Source organism: Triticum urartu, chromosome 7A, assembly GCF_056163025.1.
Source record: "Triticum urartu cultivar PI428250 chromosome 7A, HENAU_Tu73, whole genome shotgun sequence".
NCBI classification, from domain to species: Eukaryota; Viridiplantae; Streptophyta; class Magnoliopsida; order Poales; family Poaceae; genus Triticum; species Triticum urartu.
Window position 1 is genome coordinate 743,512,566 of NC_141879.1, and position 7,260 is coordinate 743,519,825.

Consider the following 7,260-nt stretch of genomic DNA (forward strand, 5'->3'; position numbering starts at 1 on the left):
GCAATTGGCATATCACGTTGTGGTTCTTGCGTAGGTAAGAAACGTTCTTGCTAGAAACCCATAGCAGCCACGTAAAACATGCAAACAACAATTAGAGGACGTCTAACTTGTTTTTGCAGGGTATGCTATGTGATGTGATATGGCCAAAGGATGTGATGAATGATATATGTGATGTATGAGATTGATCATGTTCTTGTAATAGGAATCACGACTTGCATGTCGATGAGTATGACATCCGGCAGGAGCCATAGAAGTTGTCTTAATTTATTTATGACCTGCGTGTCAACATAAACGTCATGTAATTACTTTACTTTATTGCTAACCGTTAGCTGTAGTAGTAGAAGTAATAGTTGGCGAGACAACTTCATGAAGACACGATGATAGAGATCATGATGATGGAGATCATGGTGTCATGCCGGTGACAAGATGATCATGGAGCCCCAAGATGGAGATCAAAGGAGCTATATGATATTGGCCATATCATGTCACTATTATTTGATTGCATGTGATGTTTATCATGTTTTTGCATCTTGTTTACTTAGAACGACGGTAGTAAATAAGATGATCCCTCATTAAAATTTCAAGAAAGTGTTCCCCCTAACTGTGCACCGTTGCGACAGTTCGTGTTTCGAAGCACCACGTGATGATCGGGTGTTTAGATTCATACGTTCATATACAACGGGTGTTGACGAGCCTAGCATGTACAGACATGGCCTCGGAACACATGCAAAACACTTAGGTTAACTTGACGAGCCTAGCTTGTACAGACATGGCCTCGGAACACAGAAGACCGAAAGGTCGAGCATGAGTCGTATGGCAGATACGATCAACATGAAGATGTTCACCGATGTTGACTAGTCCGTCTCACGTGATGATCGGACACGGCCTAGTTGACTCGGATCATGTAATCACTTAGATGACTAGAGGGATGTCTATCTGAGTGGGAGTTCATAAGATGAACTTAATTATCCTGAACATAGTCAAAAGGATTTTGCAAATTATGTCGTAGCTCGCGCTTTAGTTCTACTGTTTAGATATGTTCCTAGAGAAAAATTAGTTGAAAGTTGATAGTAGCAATTGTGCGGACTAGGTTCGTAAACTGAGGATTGTCCTCATTGCTTCATAGAAGGCTTATGTCCTTAATGCACCGTTCGGTGTGTTGAACCTCGAACGTCGTCTGTGGATGTTGCGAACATCTGACATACACATTTTGATAACTACGTGATAGTTCAGTTAAACGGTTTAGAATTGAGGCACCGAAGACGGTTTTTGAAACGTCGCGAAACATATAAGATGTTTCAAGGGCTGAAATTGGGATTTCAGGCTCGTGCCCACGTCAAGAGGTATAAGACCTCCGATGATTTTCTTAGCCTGCAAACTAAGGGAGAAAAGCTCAATTGTTGAGATTGTGCTCAGATTGTCTGAGTACAACAATCATTTGAATCGAGTGGGAGTTGATCTTCCAGATGAGAAAGTGATGTTTCTCCGAAGTCATTACCACCAAGCTGCTAGAGCTTCGTGTTGAACTATAATATATCAGGGATATATATGATGATCCTTGAGATATTCGCGATGTTTGACACCGCGAAAGTAGAAATCAAGAAGGAGCATCAATTGTTGATGGTTGGTGAAACCACTAGTTTCAAGAAGGGCAAGGGAACAAAGGGATACTTCATGAAACGGCAATTCAGCTGCTGCTCTAGTGAAGAAACCCAAGGTTGAACCCAAACCCGAGACTGAGTGCTTCTGTAATAAGGGGAACAGCCACTGGAGCAGAATTACCCTAGATACTTGGTAGATGAGAAGGCTGGCAAGGTCGATAGAAGTATATTGGATATACATTGTGTTGATGTGTACTTTACTAGTACTCCTAGTAGCACCAGGGTATTAGATACCGGTTCTGTTGCTAAGGGTTAGTAACTCGAAATAAAAGCTACGGAATAAACGGAGACTAGCTAAAGGTGAGCTGACGATATGTGTTGGAAGTGTTTCCAATGTTGATATGATCAAGCATCGCACGCTCCCTCTACCATCGAGATTGGTGTTTGCGTTGAGCATAGACATGATTGGATTATGTCTATCGCAATACGGTTATTCATTTAAGGAGAATAACGGTTACTCTGTTTATTTGAATAATACCTTCAATGGTCTTGCACCTAAAATGAATGGTTTATTGAATCTCGATCGTAGTGATACACATGTTCATGCCAAAAGATAGTAATGATAGTACCACCTACTTGTGGCACTGCCACGTAAGTCATATCGGTATAAGACGCATGAAGAAGCTCCATGTTGATGGATCTTTGGGCTCACTCGTTTTTGAAAGGTTTGAGACATGCGAACCATGTCTATTGGTGTATATGCATGAAGAAACTCCATGCAAATGGACCGTTTGGACTCACTTGATTTTGAATCACTTGAGACATGCAAATCATACCACATGGGCAAGATGACTGAAAGCCTCGTTTTCAGTAAAATGGAACTAGAAAGCAACTTGTTGGAAGTAATACATTTTGATGTGTGCAGTCCAATGAGTGCTGAGGCATGTAGTGGACATCGTTATGTTCTTACTTCACAGATGATTTGAGTAGATGTTGAGTATATTTACTTGATGAATCACGAGTCTGAATTATTGAAAGGTTCAAGTAATTTCAGGGTGAAGTTGAAAGATCGTCGTGACAAGAGGATAAAATATCTATGATATGATCATAGAGATGAATATCTGAATTACGAGTTTGGCACAGAATTAAGACATTGTGGAAATTGTTTCACAACTAATACAGCCTGGAACACCATAGTGTGATGGTGTGTCCGAACATCATAACTGCACCCTATTGGATATGATGCATACCATGATGTCTCTTATCGAATTACCACAATAGTTTATGGGTTAAGCATTAAAGACAACCACATTCACTTTAAATAGGGCACCACGTAATTCCGATGAGATGACACCGTATGAACTATGGTTTAGAGAAACCTAAGCTGTCATTTCTTAAAAGTTTGGGGCTGCGACGCTTATGTGGAAAAGTTTCAGGCCGATAAGCTCGAACCCAAAGCGGATAAATGCATCTTCATAGGACAACCCAAAAACAGTTGGGTATACCTCCTGTCTCAGATCTGAAAGCAATAAAGGATTGTTTCTAGAATCGGGTCCTTTCTCGAGGAAAAGTTTCTCTCGAAAGAATTGAGTGGGAGGATGGTGGAGACTTGATGAGGTTATTGAACCGTCACTTCAACTAGTGTATAGCAGGGCACAAAGAGTTGTTCCTGTGGCACCTACACCAATTGAAGTGGAAGCTTATGATATTGATCATGAGACTTCGGATCAAGTCACTCCCAAACCTCGTGGGATGACAAGGATGCGTACTACTTCAGAGTGGTACGTAATCCTGTCTTGGAAGTCATGTTGCTAGACAACAATGAACCTACGAGCTATGGAGAAGCGATGGTGGGCCCGGATTCCGATAAATGGCTCGAGGCCATAAAATCCGAGAGAGGATCCATGTATGAAAACAAAGTGTAGACTTTGGCAGAATGGCTCGATGGTCCTAAGGCTGTTGAGTACAGATGGATTTTAAAAGGAAGACGGACAATGATGGTAAATGTCACCATTAAGAAAGCTCGACTTGTCGTTAAGATGTTTTCTGACAAGTTCAAGGAGTTGACTACGGTGAGATTTTCTCACTCGTAGCGATGCTAAGAGTCTGTTGGAATTATATTAGCGATTACTGCATTATTTATGAAATCTTGCAGAAAGGATGTCAAAAACATTGTTTCCTCGACGTTTTTCTTGAGGAAAGGTTGTATGTGATACAACCGGAAGGTTTTGTCAATCCTGAAAGATGCTAATAAGTATGCAAAGCTCCAGCTATCCTTCTGAGGACTGGAGTAAGCATCTCGGAGTTGGAATGTATGCTTTGATGATGATCAAAGATTTTGGGTTTATACAAAGTTTATGAGAAACTTGTATTTCCAAAGAAGTGAGTGGGAGCACTATAGAATTTCTGATAAGTATATGTTGACATATTGTTGATCAGAAATGACGTAGAATTTCTGGAAAGCATATAGGGTTATTTGGAAAGTGTTTTCAATGGAAAGCCTGGATTAAGCTACTTGAACATTGAGCATCAAGATCTATAAGGATAGATCAAAACGCTTAAAAGTACTTTCAAATGAGCACATACCTTGACATGATCTTGAAGGTGTTCAAGATGGATCAGTCAAAGAAGGAGTTCTTGCCTGAGTTGTAAGGTATGAAGTTAAGACTTAAAGCTCGACCACGGCAGAATAGAGGGAAAGGACGAAGGTCGTCCCCTATGCTTAAGGCATAGGCTCTACAGTATGCTATGCTGTGTACCGCACCTGAAGTGTGCCTAGCCATGAGTTAGTCAAGGGGTACAAGTGTGATCCAAGAACGGATCACAGGACAGTGGTCAAAGTTATCCTTAGTAACTAGTGGACTAAGGAATTTTCTCGATTATGGAGGTGGTAAAAGAGTTCGTCGTAAAGGGTTACGCCGATGCAAACTTTGACACTAATCCAGATTATTCTGAGTAGTAAACTGGATTCGTGTAGTAGAACAGTTATTTGGAATAGCTCCAAATAGAACGTGGTAGCTGCATCTAGGAGATGACATAGAGATTTGTGAAGCACACACGGATCTGAAAGGTTCAGACCCGTTGACTAAAACCTCTCTCACAAGCAACATGATCAAACCCAGAACTCTTTGGGTGTTGGTCACATGGCGATGTGACCTGTGAGTGTTAATCACATGGCGATGTGAACTAGATTATTGACTCTAGTGCAAGTGGGAGACTGTTGGAAATATGCCCTAGAGGCAATAATAAATTGATTATTATTATATTTCCTTGTTCATGATAATCGTTTATTATCCATGCTATAATTGTATTGATAGGAAACTCAGATACATGTGTGGATACATAGACAACACCATGTCCCTAGTAAGCCTCTAGTTGACTAGCTCGTTGATCAATAGATGGTTACGGTTTCCTGACCATGGACATTGGATGTCGTTGACAACGGGATCACATCATTAGGAGAATGATGTGATGGACAAGACCCAATCCTAAGCCTAGCACAAAGATCGTATAGTTCGTATGCTTTTCTAATGTCAAGTATCATTTCCTTAGACCATGAGATTGTGCAACTCGCGGATACTGTAGGAGTGCTTTGGGTGTGCCAAACGTCACAACGTAACTGGGTGACTATAAAGGTACATTACAGGTATCTCCGAAAGTGTCTGTTGGGTTGGCACGAATCGAGACTGGGATTTGTCACTCCGTGTAAACGGAGAGGTATCTCTGGGCCCACTCGGTAGGACATCATCATAATGTGCACAATGTGATCAAGGAGTTGATCACGGGATGATGTGTTACGGAACGAGTAAAGAGACTTGCCGGTAACGAGATTGAACAAGGTATAGGGATACCGACGATCGAATCTCGGGCAAGTATAATACCGCTAGACAAAGGGAATTGTATACGGGATTGATTAAGTCCTTGACATCGTGGTTCATCCGATGAGATCATCATGGAGCATGTGGGAGCCAACATGGGTATCCAGATCCCGCTGTTGGTTATTGACCGGAGAACATCTCGGTCATGTCTGCATGTCTCCCGAACCCGTAGGGTCTACACACTTAAGGTTCGATGACGCTAGGGTTATAAAGGAAGTTTGTATGTGGTTACCGAATGTTGTTCGGAGTCCCGGATGAGATCCCGGACGTCGCGAGGAGTTCCGGAATGGTCCGGAGGTAAAGATTTATATATGGGAAGTCCTGTTTTGGTCACCGGAAGAGTTTCGGGGTTTATCGGTAACGTACCGGGACCACCGGGAGGGTCCCGGGGGTCCACCAAGTGGGGCCACCAACCCCGGAGGCTTGCATGGGCCAAGAGTGGTGAGGGACCAGCCCCTTAGTGGGCTGGTGCGCCTCCCACAAGGGCCCATGGCGCCTAAGAGGTGGGAAGGGGGCAAACCCTAAAGGGGATGGGCCTTAGGGCCCATCTAGCTGCGCCTCCCTCCCCTCTCCCCTCTTGGCCGCCACCCCCTTTGCCATCTAGGGCTGCCGCCCCCCTAGGGGTGGGAACCCTAGAGGGGGCGCACCCTCCTCCCTCTCCCCTATATATAGTGAGGCATAGGGCTGCCCATAACAGGCGATTCGATCTCTCGTTGGTGCAGCCCTGCATCTCTCTCTCCCTCCTCTTCTGTGGTGCTTGGCGAAGCCCTGCAGGATTGCCACGCTCCTCCATCACCACCACGCCGTTGTGCTGCTGCTGGATGGAGTCTTCCTCAACCTCTCCCTCTCTCCTTGCTGGATCAAGGCATGGGAGACGTCTTCGGGCTGTACGTGTGTTGAACGCGGAGGTGCCGTCTGTTCTGCACTTGGTCATCGGTGATTTGGATCACGACGAGTACGACTCCATCAACCCCGTTCTCTTGAACGCTTCCGCGCGCAATCTACAAGGGTATGTAGATTCACTCCTCCCTCGTTGCTAGATGACTCCATAGATAGATCTTGGTGACACGTAGGAAAATTTTGAATTTCTGCTACGTTCCCCAACAGGCGATTCCCACACGCCGGCCTGCCTTAAAGACGACGACGCCGGGGGTCGCCTCTCGTGTCCAACCACCGGTGATTCCTTCAGGTTGGACTCAGAACCAGCGACGACGAGCCGGGGCTGTCCTAGCCCCCGGTGCACCCTCTCCTCATCGTCAACTCACTACCGGCGAGGATGAGCCGGGGCTGTCCTAGCCCTCGGCGCACCCTCTCTCCATCGACAACTCCACTAAGGCGATGACGGGTCGGGATTGTCACGCGTGCGCAGCCTCTGGCGCACCCGCCGCTCACGATGACGACGGGCCGGGGCTGTGCGGCCCTCGGTGCACTACTCACCGTTGACGATGTGTCGGGGTTGCCGCCCATCTGGTCCCCAGCGCACCCTTCACGCAAGACGATGATGTGCCGGGGCTGCTGCCCGTACATGGTCCCGGATGCATTACTCGACGACTCCCGTGATGACGTGTCGGGTTGGCGCCCATGCACAACCCCCGACACACCTCCAGGCAAGGCAAAACCATCATGTCGGGACTCGGCGACACAGCCGTTCGACTCAGGCGCGATCTAGTGCGCCACCCCCTCCTGCCTACACCATCGGCGGTGTCTGGCGAGGCCCCGCCGCATCGCGCGGCCTCACTCGCCCTCGGTCTCACCGGTCCATGGAGGCGCCATGGGCTAGC